This window comes from Ursus maritimus, unplaced genomic scaffold (assembly GCF_017311325.1).
Source record: "Ursus maritimus isolate PB19 unplaced genomic scaffold, ASM1731132v1 scaffold_11, whole genome shotgun sequence".
In the NCBI taxonomy this organism is placed as follows: domain Eukaryota; kingdom Metazoa; phylum Chordata; class Mammalia; order Carnivora; family Ursidae; genus Ursus; species Ursus maritimus.
In genome coordinates, this window is record NW_024423453.1 from 60,374,200 (window position 1) to 60,400,246 (window position 26,047).

The window sequence follows — 26,047 nt, forward strand, 5'->3', positions numbered from 1 at the left end:
AGAGAAAATATGTCACATGGGGAGATTTTGACATGGTTTTGAATTATTCAACCACAAATATGCCAAATTTATTTTGGACAACAAGATTGACAGAAGAGAAAAGGAATGAGAAAACAAATGGGCCATTTGGTTTGTGAAGGTTTTTTTTTTTTTTTTTTTAACACATCTCTCTTTCTTCATTCCTCTACAAATCTCCCCCCCACCCCCCGCCCCGCTTCCTACTCTGTTTTTCTCCAAGACCTATTTTGGTTACTCCTGAACTGGCCTTTCATGTTTAAGAAAATATGGTCTTTAGAGAAGAAAGAAGGAGAAAAAGAAAGAGAGAGAGAGAAAGTAATTAGAAAAACGAGGAAATGGATCAAAGATATTTCTGGTGAAAGAGATTTCTAGATGAACTGCAGAGGTGAGAACTCTACGGAGCATCATGTGACATCCAGCAATATTCTTAAACTGTGAAATTTCAGAAACGAATAGCAGTACTTGTTGTCTCCTTCCTCATTTCATGATCACACATCTGGATGTGGCCCAGAAGTGATTCTTGGTGGAATAGACCAACTAAAACCAATTCATTTGTTCATCTTCCTTGTTCACGCTTTCCCTTTCTGCTTCATATACAGCAAGGACCCATTATTCCAGCACTTTCTTTTTTTGAACCACAACTCCCTGTGCTATTTCGAGGAGGGTGCCGGCCCTGGTTACAACCATTACGGAGAGAAAAGAGGTTAAGAGGGAGTAAGAATGTGAGTGTAAATGCATGGGCAAAATATAAAAGACTTTCCCGACCGCCTTGAGTTGCTCCATATGTTCCCGTTGTTTTAATGGCAGCCCTCAATAGGAGCACGGTATCTTTTAGTCCCGTGTATAAATTCGCTCTGTAAATTAAAATGTTGGCTTGTGCTCCCCTGGTGTTTAAGAAGGTGAGTGATGACCTTGGTGGGAGTATGTTTGTGTAGAAATGTGTCATAAAAGATGATGTCTTGGCCCCAGAAATGCAGGGTCCAGGTTTAGTCATTTGTTAAAAAAAAAAAAAAAAAAAAACCAGAGTTAAACATAACTAACACATCATGAGAGGAAGGCTCTTGCCAAATGTGACTTTTTTTTTTTGAAACTGAAATGTCAGCTTTTACCCTGTGTTTTTAAAGGAATATTTTTAGCATTTTGCTTTAAAGAGTTTCCCTGCTGATTCTGATCACGTTTTAAGTTAAAAAACAAACCAATGAGTGGCGTACATTTTTCACTAAGACATTAAAATGCGATCAATTGATTACTCTCCTCTTGTACATTTATTGGATAATTATGGATGAAATTCAATGTGGCATTTATTTTCTGACGTGATTAGGATTTGGCAGGTTTCATGCATCCATTTATACTCTCATTTTGAGGCTTGGCCATTGAAAAATTAGTAATAGATTTGAGTGAGGAGTTGTTTTGTTAACCTTCTTCTCCCTATCGTTTGTGTTACTAGTTTCCATTTTATATGTGAAATAAAATAAGTAAGTTTATGCCACCCACCCACAGAATTCTTTGGCAAGTCACATTTGAAGGGAAGGCCCAAAGACAAATATCAAAAGCAGACTGGCTTCATCCATCTACACTGCTTCCCAGAAAGCAGTTCCCATAATGCTCTGCTGTTCTCACACTAGTTAATCGATTTTTTTAAGGCACAAATAAAACCCATATTTCAGGCTGACCGTATTGCCATGTAGGGTGATTAGTGTAACATGTATTCGGCTGTCACATATGTCCATAATGTGCTCTTAATATAAGAGGCAGCCATATTACAGAAGCATGCCGTAAATGCAGATTCCTGAATATATACCTTAAAGAAAATACACTAATGATAAGTAAGAAAATGACTAAAAGGGGCGCCTGGGTGGCACAGCGGTTAAGCGTCTGCCTTCGGCTCAGGGCATGACCTGGCGTTCTGGGATCGAGCCCCACATCAGGCTCCTCCGCTAGGAGCCTGCTTCTTCCTCTCCCACTCCCCCTGCTTGTGTTCCCTCTCTCGCTGGCTGTCTCTCTCTCTGTCAAATAAATAAATAAAATCTTTAAAAAAAAAAAAAAAGAAAATGACTAAAAGTATTACATGCACCTGAAATCTTCAACTCAAGTTTTCCACACAGTCACCCGAAGTCTTATCGATGGTTTACTATCTCCAAGGAATGCCTAGATCAATAAAGTTCTCTCAGCGAAGATGAAATATTATTGTTATCTACAGGAACAGTGGAAAGTAACTACTAAATTATTTGCTAAGTGCCACACAGCCTGTGCCTGGAAAGATTAAGTAAAATTCCTTATGGTTTGAACTATGCATATTAACCTCATAACATCGCGCGTTAGCTTAGCCTAATGGAACATAAACTCTAATGCAAAACTCAGTATGTTCTGCTCAGATCAAAGTTCATGTTCCTGGATTCACAGTGATAGCTGGGAGGTTCGCTGCATTAAAGCCCCACAAGCTTATTTCTAACTTCATGACCACATAAACAGTGCCTTCCTTCTCTGGGCCATTCTTTATCTATTAAGTGGGGATGCTTTTAAATTAGCATTTAAATAATACATTTTTCACTTACCCTGTTGATTGTCTCTGATAATAAATTCAGGCGGCTGTAAACTATAGCCATAAAGACAAAGTCATAACCTGAATGACATGTCATACTTTCTTGGCACTAAAGTTTCTTTAAAAATTTTTTATTTTATGGTAAACTTACCTCAACATAAATCTGAGTCATCATTTCTGTTAAGAGCCTCTTTCTTGGACAATCGTTTAATTGCTTTTCCATCGTTGTTTTTGTTTTTGTTTTTGTTCTCCCCAGGATGTCAACCTTTTCCAGAACTTGCTTATCTTTTTACTCTTGATACTTCTTCCAATGGTAAAATTTTAAATCGTAGAGGTGAAAATGACCACAGAAGTAGGCCTATTCCTCGAACACTAGAGCAGACAGACAGCCAACTGATGCAGATCTCCCCATGCCCACACAAGGATAAATACTCACTCGCTCGTTGCAATTATTTTTCAAAAGCATCTCTCAAGTTGCACATTATGGAAATGGGCTCCATCCGTATGCCTGTGCCTGGTACTCAGGCCTGGTAAAGATACGACGGTGACTGCTGGCAGCCTCTGGACCCAAAACATATGGGGCATTCTCAGTTACACGGAAGGAAATTCTCTTGAAAGGATACAAAGACGAACAAAACAGTTGCTTTTCTTCACCATAGAGATGAACAAATTAGCATTCTGTTAATGAGTACAGCTTTTTTGTTTTGTTTTTCTAAGTACAAAATGAAAACGAAAGACCATGAAAGTCAACTTAGAACAGCTGATTTTTGTTGAATGTTTTCAGTTTATTACAGGATGAACTGGAGAGGTGGGCTCGAAGAGTCTTCATCAAACCAAAGATATTACAGAAAAGAGAACGTAAGCCCCCCCCCGCCAAAAATGATAGGATGAAAAGCATGTGAGAAGTAAATCTGCATTCAACCACCATACAGATTAGGTTCCACTCTTTTAATCCCATTTTCGCTTAAAATTATATGTTGGAATTTTTTTTTTCAATTGTGAATACTTCCAAAGTAGAACTGCAGACGGTTCCTAGTAAAATTTAAGAGGGGAAATATGGGGAAAAGCGGAGTGATAGCTTTCTCTCACTTTCAAATAGTGATAGAGTGATTACTACGGTAAGGCAATGCATAAAGGCATAGGAGTTGGAATATTTTCTTTCGTTGGCCTTTTCCTCCTTCCCCCGGCAGCCTCCCATCTATCTGATTTTTATTTTTTAAAGTAAAGCTCATTTTTTGAACCTTCTCGAATCCTTTTCGATCAGGGGCTCGTTCCACTGGCCACAGCTGCTGCTCTCAGTAGAACGTTTGCAAACAGGCATGGTGCAGCTTGCACATCTCGTTTGAAGCCTGAACTGGTCCCTCAATGCGCTACCATTTCTGAGGAAAAGCTGAAAACTGGGAACTGAGCTCAGCCATTCGTTGAAAATGTCAGGGTTTTTTTTTTTTTTTTTTTAGTTTTACTAAAACATTCAGATTTCCTCTCTTAAGAAGATAAAATTGACCCCTGGTTTTGAGATACAGGAACGGAAGCCTCATGTCCAGTCATTAGACAACTGAATGTTCTACACTGCAATTTTTTAAATGGGACTTGTTTGTGATAACTGGGAACATTTGAGCAGGGGTGAGGTGGGTTGCTGGGGTGATACTGGCAAAAGAACACTCATATAAAAAGAAACAAAAAAGAAATACATAGAAAAATAGAGAGTGGAAGTGAAAGTAATTTCAAAAAAAGAATAAAAGACCTGGGGCGCGTTGCTGTTCATTTTAATTCATTTTTCACCTTTTGAAAATATGATTTTCCACTTCCTCAATGTGAAGCAACAGAGTCGTAAAACGTAAACAAAGTAAGTAACACCTAAAACAAAATTTAGCAGACGTGAAGTAATAAAAAAGACAGTGAGAAATGTGACAGGAAAGACGATTACTGTTTTCTTTCAATGCAAAAAAGAAAAAAAAATCTTCAAAATAATTAATGTTAAGAAAACCAAGGATCAAGATACATTCAGAAACAGCCTCTGTCATACTCACGTCTGTGTCTTTTCCACGTTCTAAACGCCAGCCAGGTGAGTAGTTCTCACGAAAGCCACTGACGGACCCTGGCATCCCAAGGGTGACAAGTTTCCTACTGATAAAATACCAGCAGCTTTTTTCCCCCCATTTCTCAAGAAAGACATATTTCACAGATGTTTCCAATTTCAAATTTTATTCACATAAATTTTTCTTAAACTTTTAGAACATACAACTTATGTCTGCTGGCAACTGCGGGCAAAGGACAAAGTAAATAGCCAGCACAAAAACAGTAACTTAAAAACCTAGCATAAGAGGGGCGCCTGGGTGGCTCAGTCTGAGTGTCTGACTTGATTTCAACTCAGGTTTTGATCTTAGGTCATGAGATCAAGCCCCGATTTGGGCTCTACACTGGGCATGGAACCTACCTATAAACAAACGAACAAAAAAACCCCCCAAAAAACTAGCATAAGAATATTTGTTTCCATGGACTCATAAGTTGAAGCTATAATTGCATGCTTCATATATAGTCAGATTTTTTTTTGCTAGGAAAAAAGTTTCCACTTTGTATGATGTCATATTTCCTGGTGTTCTATGAAGACCATCACAACTTTGGGGGAGCTCTTCACTTCAAAGAGTTGGAGATCCTCTAGCATGAAAATAGTATTAATTTAAAGACATGTTCTTTTTTAATATATATTTCGTTTGACAGAGAGAGCCAGCGCACAAGCAGAGGGAGCAGCAAACAGAGGGAAAAGCAGGCTCCCTGCTGAGCAAGGACCCCCCCACCACCACCACCCAATATGGGGCTCAATCCCAGGACCCTGGGATCATGACCTGAGCCAACTGAGCCACCCAGGTGCCCCTTTAAGACATGTTCTAACTTATCTTACTGTCCAATTAATAACAATGATAGAAGAGAGTTCTCTAACTAAGGAATAATCAGGGATTTAGAGCAAAGCTCTTTTGAAGATCTTTCAGTAATTAATGATTTGTATTTCCTTGGTCACAACTAAAAAGTGGGAGGAGCTTGTTATGTTTTCTATCAAGTACTTTGCATTTTTTAAAAGATTTTACTTATTTATTTATTTATTTGACAGAGAGAGAGAGAGCCAGCAAGAGAGGGAACACAAGCAGGGGGAGTGGGAGAGGAAGAAGCAGGCTCCCAGCAGAGGAGCCTGATGTGGGGCTCGATTCCAGGACTCTGGGACCACGCCCTGAGCCGAAGGCAGACGCTTAACGACTGAGCCATCCAGGCGCCCCATCAAGTACTTTGTATTTTGACTGAAAAGACTGGAATTTAGACTTGGCTAAATATAATGATCACTTCTGATATCATGATGTCTTAAGTTTCTACCTTTTGGATCATTCCTTTGGTTTATGGTACCATACCTAACTAAAATGGATGTATTTATCCAGATATTTTTGTCCTTGGGGAGGGGGTCTGCAGTAGGTGTTTAATATGGAACATCTTAGCAGTCTAGAGGATGAAGAAACAGTCAGAGATTGCTGCTTTATAAAACATGTACCCAGACTGTTGTATAAATGTGCACATAGTAAATGCACAATAAACGTTGGCTGACAGAAGGAATATGGTTAGAAACCAGGTGAGTGTCAAAAAAACGAGAAAATAAAATGCCAAAATGGGCATAGCGCTACCCCAAACCACACTCCTCAAAAATGCACCTCAGGTGACCGCTCCCCCAGGACCCCTTTCAATTCTCTCACCCGCAGTCAGTCTTTCAGCCTGATGAGCCATTCAAAATAACAGTCTGAAAAAGAGTCCAGGCTTTTAGGAAGCAAGTCCAACTCTCTTTTCAAAGTCTTCTTTTTCTTTCATTTTCACTCTGAATGTAGGAGGTCTTGCTTTTGCTCTGTAAGTAGGAAACCCAGAGCACAGGGTGAGCGACCCGGTGGGCCATCTGGAGATCCCTAGGCCATAGCTACACAAAGAAAAAAAGAAATGGCTTTATCAGGAGAATCCAGCCTTTGCTTCCATAGCTCCATGCTCTCCACTGAACTGGGTTTTGAAATGCAGAAAATAGATTCTCTGTGATCAGAATAGAGGGCAGAGCTAACTCCGGGTCTCCTAACAACTAAAGTTGACCATCTTCTGCAGCAAATCTCTAAGGAGCGAGGGCTCGGTCTCACTGAGGAGCACCAAGAGGACTGCAAGGTGCTTCCCGTGCTGTACACGGGCCTCGGGTAAGGAGCAACGCTTGCCCCCACTCTTGCTTTTGTAGTGAACCTGGCCGGAAGCAGCACTCGGCCATGAGATGATGGGTGAGGGGGTGCTCTTTGGACCACCACAGAGAGCACGGACAGCCTAAAATTGGCACAAAGCACATGGTGCACCTCCTCCAATGTAGTGTCCAGATCCAGAAGTTAGTTGAAGGATAGAAGAATCTCCAAAATCTAGCTGCTCGTCCTTGGATTTTTGTCTTTCCATTAGGAAAGTCTAAATCATAGCCTCCTGTCTTTGCTTCACAAACAGTGAACTATAAAATAGGGTTGTTGGGTTTTTTCCTCCTTAGAAGTAATATGATATTTTTTACTCTTTTCTCACCCTCCCTTATGTATAGTGGGTATGTCTTAAAGAATAAGCGTTATGGTGTAACATATGCATTATGGTTTGTTAAATGCTGCAGATTTTTTTTACTCCCTTTTATGCCAGCTTTTAAATATGATTGAAAGCATGTTCTTAAAATTATTAAAGTTTTACCCTGAAGTTTTGTTCTCCTTTTTAACTTATCACTTATGTCCTATGTAACATGATAATCTATCTGATATGTAAAATAGATATATATGTTTAGCTCCTAAGAATGTTTTCTTCAAATAGATCCGAACGCTGGTGAGGAGACACACCCTGTCCGTATTCAGAAAGTGATTTAGAGCGCCAGGAAATCCAATGATGTGGTGGTACTTTGAAAGAGGGGCTATCTTGAATTTTTACAAAACCAGTTTTAAAAAGCCATGGAAAGAATACATGCAAGAATACCAGATTTGGGGAAAACAGCTTAATAAGTTTATTATGGAAAAATGGTAATTTATCTGTGATAAGGTTCTATATTCTTTAAATGGCTGTAAACGTAGATGTGTTTATAAGCCAACTTAATTTACAAATTACTACATTTGTGGATGTATACTAAGCAAATGTATAATGAAAATAAATACATCAATTATTTTTAATTGTATGCTTCAAACCCTACTGTTCCAATAAACAAAACAACACACACACACACACACACACACAATTTCTATTAGTCCACTCAGAAGTCATGTAATAGATACTGAAACTGAATGTTTAGCCCTTTCTTAAAAACCTGACACATGGGCTTAGATTTCTTTTTATGCCCCAACATGTGCTAACAAATGGATATAACTTCCTTTTTCAAATTATTCCTATCTTAAATATTCTCCTTTACTCTGTTTGCCTCAAGTTATGTTTTGAACAAAGTGGAGTATATATAAACAAACAGCATTTGATGGTTGTTCTGCTGACTAAAATTGTAACACAGTCAATAGCTTTCTTCATTCACGTAACCTCCCAGAAAGCCAGTTTAAATTTTCAATAGCAAAATAGTCATCAAAATTCCACATTCCATATTTCCAAATTCTGTTTTCTTCAAATTGTTTATTGACATTGAGATCATTAAAAACATACATTCTGTGAGGAAATTTTTTAGACTAATAACACTGTAAAAACTACATCACTAAGGAGGCTGAGGCTCTGGTTTGGATTAGAAAATTCATTTTTAGAATCATAGTTTCAATTTGCAGCAGGAATGACTCAGCCTCTGATGGCAATATTGTGTACTGAATGCGTAGTGATTCAGCCTGGGGCAGTTGTGGGCATAGTAAAGAGGTTAGCTTTTCTTATAAAAATGTCAGGGTTTTTTTTCCATGTGCATCCCTACGAGCTATTCAAGAAACAAGTACCATTCCTATCATAGCCACAAGACAAAAATTTTTAGCAATTTACAAGAAGTCAAGCAAATATTAACCTGAAACTGTCTGGATTACAGTTCATCTAGAGAAAAATGGCATCATCTTTCCAGGCAAGCAGAAAAGAACAGGGATATTATGTATTTTCTATTGTTTATTTCCAGAGATGAAGTTGATTTTTTCCAACTTTTTATTTTGAAAAATATCAAACCTGCAGACATAGTTAAAAGAACAGAATGAAGGCCAACATATCTTAGATTCACCTTTTTTAAAAATATTTCTTGCTTCGTTTGCTTTTCTTTTCTTCCACTCTCTACATTTATGCTTCTTTACGCTTCTCTATTTGAAAGTTAGTCACCATCAAGGTTAACACTCCAACCCTAAATACTTCAGCACATATCCACCTAAGACCAAGAACTTCTCCTACAAAACTGTGATATCATAACACACCCAAGAAATTTATTATCTAAGATACAGTCCTAAAGACTTTATTTTTTTTGATCTAGGATCTAATCAAGAATAACACATCGTATTTAGTTCCATATCCCCAGACTCTTTTAATTTGGAATGGATTTGAAGTCTGATAAAGTGAAAATGCATAGTTTCAAAATGACTCGGTCTCTGGGGTATCATCAATTAATACCGACAGCAGATAATCGTGAAAATCCACCTTAAAAACCTGGCCTTGTACTTAATTTTTTTTTAAAAAAATTCTATATTCTCATCACTAGAAAAATTTCTTCCAAATTCAACTCACCTCAACTGCTCCGAGGTAAAAAATACAAGAAGCAGATTTGAAAGTAATCAGGTGTTTAACCACACAGACCCCATACATTAAGTTCAGCGTGTTGAACTGAATCCCAGATTGAATTGGTAGTCAGCCCAGGTTATGTAGGACAAGGTAAATGTGCCGGCGAAGATGCTCTCGAACGAGCCAATAAAATAAATATTGATTTTAATTGGGACCTCACTCTTCAAACACACCGCCCTTTCTTGTTACACAAGAATTTGAACATATTCTTATAGCAGTTTTATTAATATTACTACTATTATATTAAATTTACTTTCCTTATCACAATAGTTCTCTTCCTCAGAGTTAATATATTTTAAGTAACATATTGGCACATCTTTATTGGCAACAAGCTTACTGCTTGTTATTCCCTTTGAAAGAAAATGTTCACTTTATCAGGAATACCGTGGTAGACTTATATCCAAATGATTAATAGGAAAATATTTTATAACTGAATTTTATGTCTCACACACAGTTATGTACGTAAAAGTGCAGATCTTATATTAATAATTTTCTAGGCTTGTATCATCTTCAATGCTTTTATTGATAAATATATACATGGCAACTAAATTAATAAATGTACTCAAGTTATTTTCCAAATCCTGTGTCATATACACATGAAATATTTTGGTTCATCTGAAATTCTTCATCAAAAGCAAAGAAACATATGGTGATAGTAATGAAAATATTGCTGTTTTTCTGTTCCTAATTTTTATGTGAAACTCAAAATCAATCAAAGACTGGATTTCAAACTTAAGGGTAATAGACAAAGGCAACGGTGTGTCCAGTTTGGGGGGTTTGTACTGCCACCTAGTGTCTAACTCTGTAAAGGACCTGGGTTTGAACAGGACAACAGTTGTGCCGTCCGGAACAGTCTCTTTGAAAGGGAAAAAGTACGACACTTTTGATCAAAGCATTTCTTAGTCTATCTTTCTTTTTTAAAGTCAATTCATTGTCATTAGCTAGTCTATATATGAAAATATTAAGACACTCACTCATTAAAAAAATAATACGAAGACAATGATTTGTGTATATATAATGACATGCATTTGCTTTCAAAATTGATTTCATTATTATTTTGGGATTAGCATAAGCATGTAAAAGGTATAACCCCTGATAAGGCAAAAAGTATTCATAGCTGTCCAGCTTTTTCCATTGATATTGTTTTGACCTATTACTACGGACTTTCTTCACTTTTTAAATTTGCTTCGTATAAAAGAATCTAATTTGAAGAACACAGTTTATGTGGTCAAGGTTTTTTTCCACTTGATAATTAGGTTCTAATTTTAGAAAATGAGTCGTTTGTTGTATTACCGGAGAAACTACTTCAGTTCCCCACCGAAATGTCCAGCAGTTCACTGAAATAAGAAACCAATGGAACGGATTTAACTACCTTAGCAGTGCAATGAAAACATTCTAGTGAAAAGTTCCTAGAGATATGGCCCAACTGAACTATAACCTAATGAGCCAATCCAACACACAGTTGAATAGTCACATTTTTCCTCCCTTTCATGTCATGAGCATAATGCAGTAATGAAGATTACATTGTCTGAGGAGTGGTTTAAATTGGCGTTTTATTGGTTTGCAATACGATTGTCAAAGTGCAACTCCCTTCTTTTATGAATAGATATCTGCAGTTGGCATAGAGATGTTATTTTCTGTTATAAGGGCCTGATAAAAATCAGGTTTCAGCCTTTAAGATTTTGTTTTAAAGTCAAGCTGAGTATTTGAGCCATTAATTTTATCTGGTAGGAGGCGAGCCTGAGTGGTGTATGCAAGTGATAACCACTCCTTCTTTGAACATAAAATGCACAGTTTGGCTTTGGCAAGGTTTCAACAGTGGAAGACTTAGTGCTTGTAAAGTTCTCCCTCACATACATGGTTACTCCATTTATATTTTTTTTCTTAGTGTGGAGAGTACTACGGAATGTGAAAAAAAATTGCAATAGTAAAGTTTAGTGTGTGTGTGGATATATAGACACGCACTCATGCATTAGTTTCAAATAAAAATTTTACTCTCTAAATTACACCACACTAGAATGCGAGTCTTTGAAAATTTAAAATGTGGTGGTGGTTTATTTTCTTGAGACACCTGCAATAACATAAGTTGTAAATTTTGTCATTTCATATTTTTATAAGGAACGCATGGTCTCGAGAGCTTATGATCTTCCTAAATTATCAATTACTCACAAAATCGAGTCTGAATCATTACTCCTTTGGCCACTATTACCAAAGCCTGTATTACCAATGCATTGATTGAAATAAGACAGACTGGTTGATATTTTCAAAAAGGTATATGTGTGAAAATAGAACAGAGAAATGAAAAAAAGTTTTACCAAAAGATGAAAGAGGAAGAACATTGAACTAATGCTAATTCTTCATGTAAAAAGGAAAATGCAAGCCAGTATACTTCTAGAGGCCTAAATAAGATACTGCAGCTAGGATTTTCTGGTAATAATTAAGCTTCATAATTATGTCTAGAAATTGTATTTTCTCCATTTTATTTAGTAACAAAACAGTTTTTTTCCAAATTTTTCTTAACATTTTGCCAATCTTGTCTACACACATACCCACGCAAATGCTGACTTTGAAATGTCACCTCTACGTCCCCAGTCTCCTAGACCCTATAGGAAGATACTTCTCTTTCATCATTTCTTTCAAAGTTAGTATTTTCTGTCTTGAAAACCCATTGGGAATGAGCTCCTAGAAGGAGAATGAGGCCCAATCCAAATTAGGGATGAAGGAAATCTGAAAGGCTATCTGCTTTTTATAACCTTGGTTAACCTACTGTTAGAGGGGGACGGAGCCTCCGAGCAGACTTAGAATCAGGTGGGGAAGTCCTAGCTTCATGGTGTTCAACCTTGTGTCATGATAGAAATAAAATCAACCACATTTCTGGAAAGTACCTAGCTCCGGAAAAGTAGCGAGAGTGGAGCCCAGGTAATGGTAATTCATGTTGGTTTCTCCTATTAGACAGCAGTTTTAGCTCCCAGGGCCTCATATGTAGGGATTCAATAAATGAGGGGAAATGAAATTGAAATGAAGGAAATATGAAATTACAAATGCTTTTTTTAAAAAGGATTTTATTTAATTATTTGAGAGCGAGAGAGATCACAGAGGGAGAAGCAGACTCACCGCTGAGCAGAGAGCCCGATGCCAGTGGGGCTCAATCCCAGGACCCTGAGATCATGACCTGAGCTGAACCGACTGAGCCACCCAGACGCCCCACAAATGTTTTATGTGCAAAGAGAAGCCCAGTAGGTTTGGGGAGCTTTAATAACTATTTTAGGAGACCAGCAAGTTACCTCAAAATAATAAGCTGTACCCCAGTAGGCTCAAAGGCATTACTAAAATATTCTACATTAACTAATTTTGACTAATTATATATGAAAATGTATTAAGACGTACAAGAGGAAGAAGGCAGGTCTCATGGCCTAAATGTATGGAGACTAGAGGAAATTTTTGAAAACTTTCTAAAAAGCAAAGCAAACGTTAAATGTCAATTCACTAAAAGAGACCACATTTGCAGACAGAGTTCAGGGGAAGGGAAGATGGCAGTGGGAATAAGCATTTGGTGCAGGGAGTCGGGATCTAGGCTGATCTTGAAGAGCCATTTGGACAGGGACCCGAGGAGTGAGTAGGGGAATCAGCGCAGGAGGGAAGGGCAGCAGGCATAGAGGCGGGAGTCTAGAACTGCGCTTGCTTCCATCCGGGGTTTGACTGACACCAACCATTCAAAAACAAAACAAAACAAAAGCTACTGTGTTCTTTCTGTCTGAGAGATGGGAAGAGGTGTGTGGAAAAGTGTGAGGAGGAGAAATCATATTTATTGACTCTCCTTGAAGTGCCAGACCTTATCCTAATGGCATTACCCTTAAGTTTACACTCTAGAAAACAAACAAGAAAGAGCACCAATAACTACAGCACGAGGTAAAGATGAGAGTTGTTACATGAGAGGTAAAAAGCTAAGAGAATCCCCAGGCAGGGAGACACCACCACTCTAGCTGGTGGAAATCAAGAATGGCTTCATAGAGGGGCGTCTGGGTGGCTCAGACAGATATGCACCTGATTCTTGATTCCGGCTCAGGTCATGATCACAGGGTCCTGGGATGGAGAGCCCACATCAGGCTCTGTGCTCAGCGCGGAGTCTGTCCCTCTCCCTCTGCTCCTACACTTGCTCTCACTCTAAAATAAATAAATAAAATCTTTTTAAAAAATGGCTTCATAGAAAAGGAAGCATATTAGTTGGGTCTTGAAGGTCGTGCAGGACGGAAGACAAAAAAGGAGAGATACCTCAATAGAGAAAGGCAGAGCCACTCCATGTGGGCTTTAAGTATATTTAACTGTACTATGTGGGCAGTGAGGGGTATTAGTGGTATAAAGCCATAGAGTGGAGGGTGAAATTAGATTTTGAGGAAGGTATTTTTGTGCTGAGGGTCAGAATAAAGTGGTGTGAGAACCTGATTTTTAATTAATTAGGTTGAGAAAAAAGTGTGGGCACAGATATAACGTAATCAGTCTTCAAATTACTGAACTTTGTAACAGCTTGATAATCAGAGTGGATCCATCACAAAAATTTCAAGTTCAAAAACTCTGAAAGATCACCTAGTTCAACCCCGATTTATAGATTCATAAATTCAAGCCCTCAGAGGTTCAACTACTTCAAGGTCACATAGTCGGCAACGAAAGTGGAACTCTGTTCGCAGTACCTGGAGTGTTGGATCAGTGTACTTTGCTTTTGGCCATGCTGCCTCTCCAGAATATATTTAATCTTTTTAAAAATATATAAAATGGCTACGTGCTATAAAACTGGGCACAGATTTTTGACTTGGCGCTATCATTTGAATAAACCCAAATTTATGTTACCCTGGGGAGGCCGCAGAGTGTCCTGGGGTTGGATTAGTATTCTGGCCCTGCCACGTTAGACCTTGAGCAAATTACTGAGCCTCCATTGAATTTGATTTACTCCTGCATTAAATGGCGAAAATAATAATAACCTCCCTACAACAGTAGGAGTAAAAGGGAAAACGTAGGTAAGATACTTAGTAGAGTGTCTGGTAGCTTGTAGACATTCGCTATGTTTTCTTCTTTTCCTTCTGTCTTATTTCCTAGGGAAGCCTGATATTCATTTGGCTCTCCAAACCATGACATCCTGAATTTTTTGACAGTGTATGGCATATAATGAATGCTGTTATTAAATGAATGACTTTCCCTGAACATGCAATGCTCTGCTACAGTGCTTTTCGCAGTGGTATTATTCATTTAACTTGCAGAATGAATGAATGAATGAATGAATGAATGAATGAATGATGAAAGAAAGAAAGAAAGAAAGAAAGAAAGAAAGAAAGAAAGAAAGAGAGAAAGAGTTAGACCAGAACTGTGAAATTTCCTGGGGTTGTGAAGTTCTCAGAGACTTTCTCCAAAGTATGGTGGTAAATCCGAGATTGGCTCAAAGCCCTTTCAAATCTAAGGACTCCTCAGAGTATTCCGTGAATAGTTTCATGAGGTCCTAGATCCTAAGCAGATACTTGCAAAGGTGTGTGCATGTGGATCGTTCTAAGGTGAAGGATTTGTAGCTTTCATAGATTCTCAAAAGGTTCTATGATCCCCCAAATATTAAGAACCATTTGTGATAGGCACCATACTTTCTAAGATGTGGACTTCCCAGCAAATAGCACCACAGCTCTTATGCTTTGATGGAGACCATGTTTTATTTGCCAATACCACCTCACAGAGAAATGGCTTCCAATCAGAATCTTTTCAAGAAATGATATTTTGATGTTTCTAAAAGCTGTAGTAAATATATCAAATGTACATAATAGAGAAAATGGCCTCAGCAAAAGAGTAGAACAATGAGAAAGTAAATTCAAGGCATTATGTTAAAATTCAATGTGAGTATGCAGTTGAAATTCAGTTCAATAAGATACATCATTCCATGTATATAGGATATGTGGAAAGCAAGCTAAATGTAGGAGTGCAATTTATACAGAGATGGTAATTATCCTATGAATTGATGAAGTAATGGTACTTGGCAGAAAGGAACAACAGAATCAACAAATATTTATCATGCTTCCACTGATTGAAGCTCTCTATATAAAATACTTTGCATTCAATTACCTTTCTGACCCACAAATTTGAACATATATATTGTATTGAAGAAAGAAATATCCATTTTCACAATGATTTTTCATTAATTAGAAGTTACATCTTTTCATATAAAGTGCATTTGAAATTCACTGTATTAGCAACTCTTTTTTTTTTTTTTTTAAGATTTTATTTATTTGACAGAGAGAGAGACAGCCAGCAAGAGAGGGAACACAAGCAGGGGGAGTGGGAGAGGAAGAAGGAGGCTCCCAGCAAAAGAGCCTGATGTGGGGCTCGATCCCAGAACTCCGGGATCACGCCCTGAGCCGCAGGCAGATGCTTAACGACTGAGCCACCCAGGCGCCCCTGTATTAGCAACTCTTGATGTACCAACTATCTCAGTATATTTATTCAGTTGCTGAACAGTGTGTACCCTGAAAAATTTCCATCATCAGTTTTTCACTAAATAAAACATCATAATACAGCAAGTGGGCTTGTCAGATCTGAATACAATCTTACAGCATTTCACAAGATAAGGAAGAATATTTGGAGCCACGCAGATGTTTTGCTATTGATGCCACCACTGTGGACATGAAGGCCTCTCTGTGAGATGGGAGGGTTCCTCAGTGACATCCTTGGTAGACCTTCCATTCCTTTTTTTTTTTTTTCAATAAAATCATTCCAGTACTACTTGGAAATACATTGATCTTCTAATCCCAATCTACAAAGAGATCGTTTTTCTAGTCACAGTCTCATGGAGCTGATTTGACCACCATGAGTGAGTATTTGACCCAGTTCTGGTGAGTCAGAGCCACACAGAGTCATGTGAGTCAGATGTCTGTCATTTGCAACCAAAAGCAAGCCTGAAACATTGGCCTAAATTCATTTTCCTTCTGGGATTGTTTTGCCACTTCCATTCCAATATTACCAGTACTCCTATGACCTATATTGGCGCCACACTTCATCATGCGCACTTCTAGAGGGCCTGTTACCATTATCTTCTGGTAAGAAAACCTAAATGTGTTCTCATGATTATCATAATATTCATATAGTGCTTTATGGTTTGCAAAGCACTTTCACATGTACCGTCTTGTACATTTTGCCCATGTTATATACCAAATTTTTCTTATAACCAGCTTGCAATTATTGGAAACGATTTAAGGAGCCATGCATAACTTAGAGAAACATGGCCATTGTGGATTAGAAAACTAGTCATATGTTTAATACTTATTGAGTGCTTGGCAACGCTCTCGGGTCCCCTTCCTCCTTCGGAGCTTTGTACTATCACTTTGCTACCGTCCAATAAACCTTACCTTGCTGCTCAAAACAAAACGAAACAAAACAAAACAAAAGAAAAACTCACTGAGTGCTCGTTAACCACCAAATTCTTTTTCTTTTTAATTTTTTCCAGTCTTATGAAGATATAATTGACATACATCACTATATAAGTTTAAGGTGCACGGCATAAAGATGTGACTTACATATATTGTGAAAAGATTACTGTTCCAAGTTTTGTTAGCGTCCATCATCTCATAGACACAATGAAAAGAAAAAGAAAAAAAATAAAATTTTTTTCTTGTGATGAGAACTCGTAGGATCTACTGTCTTAATACTTTCATCATGTTGGACACGACATCCCTAGTACTTATTCATCTTATCACTGGAAGTTTGTACTTTTGACAACCTTCCTCCACTTTTCTTTCCCTGCAACCTCCGTCTCTGGTAACCACAAATCTGATCTCTGTTTCTTGTAAGTTTGGGGTCTTGTTTATGTTTCTTATTGGAGGAGGGTTTTTTTTTTTTAATTCTACATATAAGCAAGATTATACATTATTTGTCTTTCTCTGTCTGACTTATTTCACTTAGTATCATGCCCTCAAGATCCATTTACATTGCTGCTTATGTTATGTTTCCCATTTTTGATGACTGAGTAATAGTCCACCGTGTCTATCTACCACAACTTCTTTATCTCTTCATTTATTGATGGCCACTTTCATTGTCCCCGTGTCTTGGCTGTTGTAAATAATGTTCTATAAACATGAGGGTGCAGATGTTTTTGACTTAGTGTTTTAGCTTCCTTTGGATACATTCCCAGAGGTGGAATTTCGGATCATATGGTAGTTCAACGTTTAATTTTTTGAGGAACCTCCATATTGCTTTCCATAGTTGCTGTACCAGTTCACAGTGCCACCAACAGTGCATGAGGGTTCCCTTTCCTCCACGTCTTCACCAGTATTGGTTATCTCTTGTCTTTTTGATGATGGCCAGTCTAACAGGAACCACTAAATTCTTTAGATTTATTACTCTCGTTTACATTTCAAGTATTTCTGTAAGTCAGTGTTATTAATCCCCTTCTATAGACGTGGTTTAGCGATGTTAAGTAACTCAACCAAGACCACGCAATGGTAGAGTAAATATGAAAACATAGTTCTGCCCGAGTCCAGAGTCAAATTGTCTAACCACTGTGCTAAACTTCTGCCCCACTCACCAAAAGAAACAGCTGTATTTCATGGAGCTCGTGGAGGAAACACCAAGGGCACTAATTCCAAAGTAGACGAATGAATGTGTTATCACTAAAGATATGTTTAATTAATATTGACTTTACCCCCTTCAGCTTCTGTTCCAACGACCAGAATTTGGGCTACCAAGAACTGAAAATAAGAAAAACATTGTTCCGTGATCTCCATCTTAAAAAAAAAAAAAAAGAAAGAAAGAAAAGAAAAGAAAAGAAAAGAAAAGAAAAGAAAAGAAAAGAACAAACAAACCTCTCAGCTGGAGACAATGTCCATGTTGGGAAATGTAATCTCTGTCCAAATGGATAAAGACATTAGAGTGAAAAATGAAATTGTTAAGCTGAAACGATGGGAACTGAAAAGGGTCACAGACGGATGGAATGGAAATAAACTAGATCTATCCGCTGGCTGCTATTTTGTTCACTAGGGGCTGCTGGTGCAGATTTTGAAGTCAAAGGTGAACTATGAATTCCATACAGGCTACTCAGTCTCACATGTGGAAATAAAATTCCAAGAAGGAGGACATAAAAAAAAATTGCTTTGATAGATTCAAAGAGATATTAGCCAGTCACCCTAACTATAGAGAATAAAAGACTGCTTACGAATTGCATATCTGGCACACTCTTTGGGATTCTTCCTGGAGATCAGTAGGTCACACTGGTGGGAGGAAGAAACCAGAGAGGATCATCTTCCCAGCGAGACCCTGTTGCTCTTTTGTTGTAAACAGTTTATTCCTTGACCTACAAAAGACCCACAAGTATCCTTAACTTTTACAACATGAACTTGGAATAAAAGAAAAAAAAAGAAGTGTTTGCAAATTATTTTAAAATAATCAAATTCAAATTTTACAACTGCAAAGAGTTCTCTCCTAATTGTCCACTGAAGAGAGTGGGCATCAATTCACTCTCTTCTTAAGGACATAGTCGCTGTCGGCTCCATTAAGTTATCATCCTACAGCAGGAAATTTATCATAATTTATTCTAGGATATTCTAAATTTACCCTGTTGATTACCACTGTGTAAACAATGTCTACTGTGAGCTGGGGTTGGATGATTGAGGGTTGCGACAGGCACTGGTTTGGAGTTGCCATTTGCTGAAGAGCTTCATGGTCGTTCTATCAGTACAAACTCCAGGGATGTCTAACAAGAGCTCCAGTGGTTATGGGGAAAAAAATGAGGCTCTTCCTCTATGTAATGGTAATGGGCCACTTACTGCAATATCTCTCTTTGGAGAGGCAAGTCCAAATGGCAGAAGGTTAAAGAACATTAGAAAGTGGTTTGAGCATGGACAACAACATGGTTTTTCTCATTAAAAAAAGAAGAAGAAGAAAAAAACTGCTGAAGGGCATTTGTAGAGGTCAGTGTTGAAAACTCTTTAGAAAACTGTCTTCAAGGACAATATATAAAATTTAAGTTATGGTAAGTTTTCTCATAGCTGTAGGAGAAGCCGTCCAAATTGGCAAGGAAGGACTTACTTTTTAATTTGTATATTTCTATTCACCAAAAAAATATTAGGAATTTATTTGATGTGGATTGAAGACACTGAACATTTATTAAAATGAATGACATCTGGCTATTTCTTTCCTTCAGACATTGCTCATAACTTTTCTACCCCTTTTCTCCCCCATCTTTCTCTTGCTTCATTTCCAACCATATGTTTGTGGTAACTTAGTTATTCTCAGCTTCTCAGTCTGTGGCAGTAAGGACTTAATTTTCGTCATTCAATCCTACCTTGAAGTTTGTCCTTTCCTATCTTTCTGAGTAGAAGAAGTGGATGTAGAATCCTAGTTGACTATTTGCCAGGCAATTTTACCTTTAAATTTATTCTTTCCGATCAAAGTTTCGTCTCTGTTTTTTGCTTTTTCAGAGTGGGAAAATATAATGTAAAATCTTACTGGAATTTTCTGGCCTCTGCCACATAAATTGCTTGCTTCTCTTTGTGCTCCACTCTTTCTCTTTCAAAGTCCCTCATTATGGGGAGTATAAATATAAGGTCCACACAGAGGCTGAAAGGACAGTGGCAGAGGGCTACCAGTGCCCTCTTCAGCAAGGAAGACGAAATGACCAAGTCACTAGAGCCGCTATTGAATGCCAAATTGGGATGATCCCAATTTTACGAGGCCTGTGGTCTAGAATCATTCTACATCTTCTGACATGTTTCTATCTTTCCATGCTTCCCAAGTATCTTTACGAAAAAAAATCATATTTCTTTGAAACTTTAAAGAAATTCTGGATCGCCGTCTAGTCTCATTGAAACATGTGTCCCTAAGTAAGTGTATCTTCTTCCTTTCTTCTGATTCTAACCCAGTGTGCCCTGTTACAAGATGATACATGAGTCCTACTTCAGAGGAAAGGGTATAGATTTCAAGGCATAAAGTAAACTTGAAAAAGCCTCATACTTGCTTTCTGCAAGATGGCAAGCGTAGTGTTATTGTTGCAGCTATAAAAGATGCAAATTTATTTCCTTAATTAGTATTTAAGAATACATTGAATCCTCACTGCATATTTTTCAGAAATTAAATTAATATTATATTTTATGGGATACGATTGTACTCAATTCACTTAATGAGCTGAAGTCAGGAAGGAACAAACAGAACTTTATTTTCTCTCCAAACTTCCCCCTTCCAGCCCCATTCTGTTCTTACCTATTGTATGAAATTTTTCCATCAACTTCAGTTATTAAAAGTCTAACCATTCTATGAGCAATTTGTTCTCTTTAAAAAGTCAACATCATGATTAGTAACTCAATACACTTGGTAGATAAATATGATCAGCAGATATTGGTCTCTAATGTTTAATAATTAAAGCTATCAAGACGTACCTATGACACTTCTACATCTTATTAAATAAACACCTGGTGCAAGTATATAAGAACATAATACACAAATATTTCAAATCCTAATATTTGTAGCAAAATGGAACACTATACTATTACTACTACTACTACCTTCCATTTTTAACCATCGCTTATATGGCAATTCTGGTACTGCTAAATTCCCTACAAATTACCTTGTTTAATCCTCATAGGGACCCTACAAAGTCACTATTGTCACCATTTGAGAGACAAGGAAACTGCTATCCAGAGGAGGTAAGTAACCATCCCCAAAACAACACAGAATAAGTAATTACCTTAAGCTCTTAATCAGGTTAGCAAATGGATCAAAATTAGCCAAAGACTATTATTAGGATAGAGACTAATTATATATCTTATTTCCTGACCTTTTTTTTTCTATATATTATAGTATATCTGTGGATATACTATATGGCAAATATAGTCAGCAAATGGGCCACTCAGGACAATTTTTTTATTGTATAATCTCTGGACATCCAGATACCACACACTTGGAAAGAAGTATGCAAACATAAAATTCATGAAACTTTAAACAAGTAAAATGACCGCAAATATTAGAAGACTAATTACTCTGATGAATTTTTTAAAACAGAAATAGATCTCAGTTGTGTATATTTTTTATTTTTGGCCGGTAGGGACAGAGAGTTCTGTTTTAACGAGAGCCTTGTTTTCACTGGTACAAATGCGTATTTGTTCAGTTTGCAGATGGCAACCTAAAAATGAGAGATGTAGTCTCAGATATAAGCTCTGACAGGTAAGAGCATAGCAAATTCACTTTGGCCTCCAAAAAGGAGAGAAACTGTTTGATATGTATAAGGACAGAGATAGACAATCATAATCAAAATATAAAAAATAAAACAGCTAGAAGAGACATTCAGGGAACAGGTGGGGAAATTTGAATATAATCTTGGGGAAGAAGATACTAGGAGTATACAGCATCGTTGTAACTGAACTGACAGAATGTGCGGAGCATCCTGGGAGCCTTTCCTTTCAGAGCTGAAGTTCCGTCCGGTGCCTCAACGGTTAATGTCAAATGCCCTAATGGAGTCTTAAAGGATGCATTACTTTTTAAAAGATTTTTATTTAACAGAGAGAGAGAGAGAGAGCACAAGCAGGGCGACCTGCAGGCGGAGGGAGAAGCAGGTTCCCCAATGAGCAAGCAGCCAGACGCGGGACTCGATCCCGGGACTCTGGGATCATGACCTAAGCCAAAGGCAGACGCTTAATAGACTGAGCCACCGAGGCATCTCCAAGTGCATCTTTTCTTCAGAGGACAGGAAGCATCAAATCAGCCCCTGTTTGGTTCCACCAGCAGCACATTGCCTGTAAACACCATAGCGAGTATCTAGTTATGATTTTTTCCACTGAAGGACCCATGAAAGCTACCGCAAGCCCGCTGACCACGTTGTTAGTAAGTGCTGGTGCTGAAATGTGAATTCTGGTCAGCGGCCTGCAGGGGTATAAATAACAAGCGGGAGGGCTCAGAACCAGAGCCCTGTGCTCACGGACGCATTGCTTATGACCTACGGCTTTGGCATAACACATCATTGGAGCAGTGATGCCGAGGAGACCATTTCTTTTCTGGCTGAAGAAAATAAAAGAAAAGACTCTCACACCACAGACAAAAAACAAATGCTAGATTATGAATACATACCTGTGAAAAAGCACAGCTCAAAATTTTAAGATAATATAAGAATATTTTTATGACCCCTTTCAATACGAAAGAATTTCTTTTTTTTTTTTTAATTCTTTCTTTATTTATTCGACAGAGACAGCCAGCGAGAGGGAACACAAGCAGGGGGAGTGGGAGAGGAAGAAGCAGGCTCATAGCGCAGGAGCCCCATGTGGGGCTCGATCCCATAACGCCGGGATCACGCCCTGAACAGAAGGCAGACGCTTAACCGCTGTGCCACCCAGGCGCCCCAATAGGAAAGAATTTCTTAAACAAGGCAGAGAAAAGAGAAATGTTGGCAATTTTTTAAGCTTCTATGTTAAAGTGTCTTGAAATCCATTGTCCAAAAGTCTTACCCTAAACAATTGCCTATAATTAAGATTTTTTAACTTTCCAGGGTCATTCCCAATAGTATAAATATCATTCCAGGGTAATTAATGCCTATTAAAATTTTGATGCTCTAGTTTCTGATACAGTTTAGCATTTTCATAAAACCAAATATCTGTCCAGTGAATTTGCACTAATGTCTTTCATAGAGCGTGCATTTACTGTGAAATATTGACGATCCAAACAGAGGGGCAGGAAGGAAAGAAGGGAGATGGTTGGAATAAAAACCACCAATTACTATTTTTGCCTTTCTTTCTATTTTTTTTTCCATGTCTGTGTTGTCTCCTTGAGAAGCCCAGGATGAGATCACTCCTCACATACGTTCCTACTTACTGGTTGGCTTTTGGTGGGTTTATCTGTTTCTAAGTAATTAGCTGGAATGCTGTGGGAATATGAGGGATGTCAGACCTGTCAGTCAGGGGAGCCATGTGGGAGGTCTTAAAGGAACCACTACAATGTGGTGGAGCCTTTCCTTTCTTTTTATACTTAAGAAATTTTGACTGATTTTAAAAATCAGCCAAAGTGTGTTCCGACTGCACGGTTCTGGTCGGGTCTGGAACTGCTGGACAGGGAGAGGGATTTCTCCCTGCGAAAGATCTGGATGTTTGCAAGGTCTTATAATAAGGCGCCAACATAGCTTAAACATGGCAGGTGACACACACACACACACACACACACACACACACACACTTAGAGGCATGCCTCTAGCTGTATTATTATTTTGTATCTTTATGTTTTAAAAGGTGTTTGTAGTGTTTTTCCTAAGCCTCATGAGTAGAAACTGCATGACTGTTGCCTGTCCCGTGAAGGCCTTTCCGTGAATTACTTTCATCGACTGATCCGGAGGAGGTATTCCGGCCGTAGATTTTTATCGCATCGTCTTCCATCAGTCTTAGCAGTTCTACTTTCCACGTTCAGTGCCAGAATCTAACAAGGATGCCAAGCAGCAGAACAGTCCTTCGACACTTGCAAAGTGTAGTTTCATTTGCCATCGGTTTTTGGCCGGATAAGACAGATAGTAAATGCGTGCTTTGGATCTTTTGGGGGGAGGGCCTTAACACAAAGGGAAAAAATGAAAAGAAAGGTGCTAATAAGATCAACCATTCTTTTTTGTCATTAACTCCAATTCAGTATATGAAAATTAGAGAAATAACGTTTGTTCTAAAGACCTGAGTTTTGAAGAATCACAGAGATAGAAACGTGGTTTTGTGAAGTGGTTTGGAGAAAGGAAAGAGAGTATTGGGAGAAGTTTGGCAAGTCGACTGAAGCAAGGAGGGGACAGCAAGGATCTAGTTAACAGTTCCAGCCAAGCAGAAGTGAACGAATGAAGACGAGAGCTAAGTTAGAGGAAAGGCATCAAAGGACAAGCCATCCTAATTTAGCGTGCGTGTGGCGCACAGCCCTGCTGGGACATCACAGCATCTCCGGGTACACCGCAGACAGGTGGGTCCCCCTCAGTGGACATCAGTGTCTTCTTTCTCTCTTGCCACCCCCAGGCCCAGGAGGAAGAGGCTGAAAAAGGTTGAGAGACCAATCTTTCCAAAACAGAGAGGAGTGTAAACTCTAGTTATAAAGATGCCTAATGGAAAGATTCAAAACTAAAATTGCCTTAAAGATATAAAATGAAGGACACCTGGGTGGCTCAGTTGATTAAGTGTCTGCCTTCAGCCCAGGTCGTGATCCTGGGGTCCTGGGATTGAGTCTGGCCCCAGCTCTCCGTTCAGCAGGGAGCCTGCTTCTCCCTCTGCCTGCCCCTCCCCCTGCTTGTGCTCTCTCTCTCTCTGACAAACAGATAAATAAAATCTTAAAACACACACACACACACACAAATATAAAATGATTTAAATAATTTGCCTGTCCAAAGCATTTATTGCCTTAAACTTTTAGAAGAAAATGCATTTATTCATTGAACAAAATTTCTAATCAACAACAACAAAAAAATGCCTCATCCTCGATCAATGAGAGAAACACAATTTTGTGGGGAACACGTATCCTTGATATGTTACTACAACTACTGGTTATTGAAATTGTGCTGTGTGTGTGTATGTGTGTGCGTGTGTATAATTTTCAGCATTTATATGAATCAAAATTCAGCATGTATAAAGAATGAAAGGCAGAACAGCGGCTACAGAAAGCAACAAATATTCTCGAATCTGGTCATGTCTTCTCTACACACCATAGCACAATTAGATAAATACCAAAAAAGACTCAACATTTTTAAGTTACAATGTGTCTTTAATCTCAAACACTATATGCTCCCTTCACTTCCTAAAAGTATGGTTATACTGTCTCACCTTTACAAATTTTTCTACAAAGAAATAAAAAATTATATAAAATAAGTTGTGCTTTGAGAAACAGAGTGTATATGAGAAGTCACAATACTATGCCAACCACCTAAGTAGCTAAATGTAATCACGTACAGTAATTTTAAAGAGCAAATTAATGTTGACAGTCTCATGCACCATTTTGTCAAGAAGGTAAATCATACAAATTGCTCATATAAACAACATAATCAGTCTCAACATTATTAAAATTCTAGAGTTACGATATTTGGTATTTTATCAAAACCTGAGATACTGCCTTCTCACTACATTTTCAACAACCACTGTGTTAACAAAAGTTAGTATTCACTGGGCACTGTTACCATCTCAAATAAATTTATTCATTATAAATTCAATCTAAATATATTGTTAAACTAAAGGATATTGATGTCCATTAAGGGAGGGGAGAATCCTCTTATAAAAAGCTACTGGTGGTGTTTTCTGAATGTGTCTGAAATAACGCCAGGTCAAGTAAAATGTGCTTGTATATGTCCTTATAAGAAATGTTATTTTCTTTAATCTTGCACAACCAAAAAGTGATATGTTCACTTTAAAACACAACCTATATATAACTTTTTAGAAACACTACAATTTCTATTCATTGCACCAATATAACAGAATTTTTCAGTGAGTATGAGTATCAGAATATGAACAATACATAATTTATTGACTGCCCAATAGTGGCCTCGATTGTTTTTTTAAATTCTGTTCAGTCTTTTGACCAAGATTCTACTGGATAGTAAAATAAGCATTAAGTAAAGCACATTTTTGAGGCATAGGATTTAGCAGAAGAAGTTCTTAATAAATACAAGATGTGTCAATATAAAATTTCGAACAGCCACTTAGTAACTCAGGCAGAAACACCCAATGGAAGCCTCTTTAAATGCTGATGGAAATCTAGAATTTGGGGAGTTTT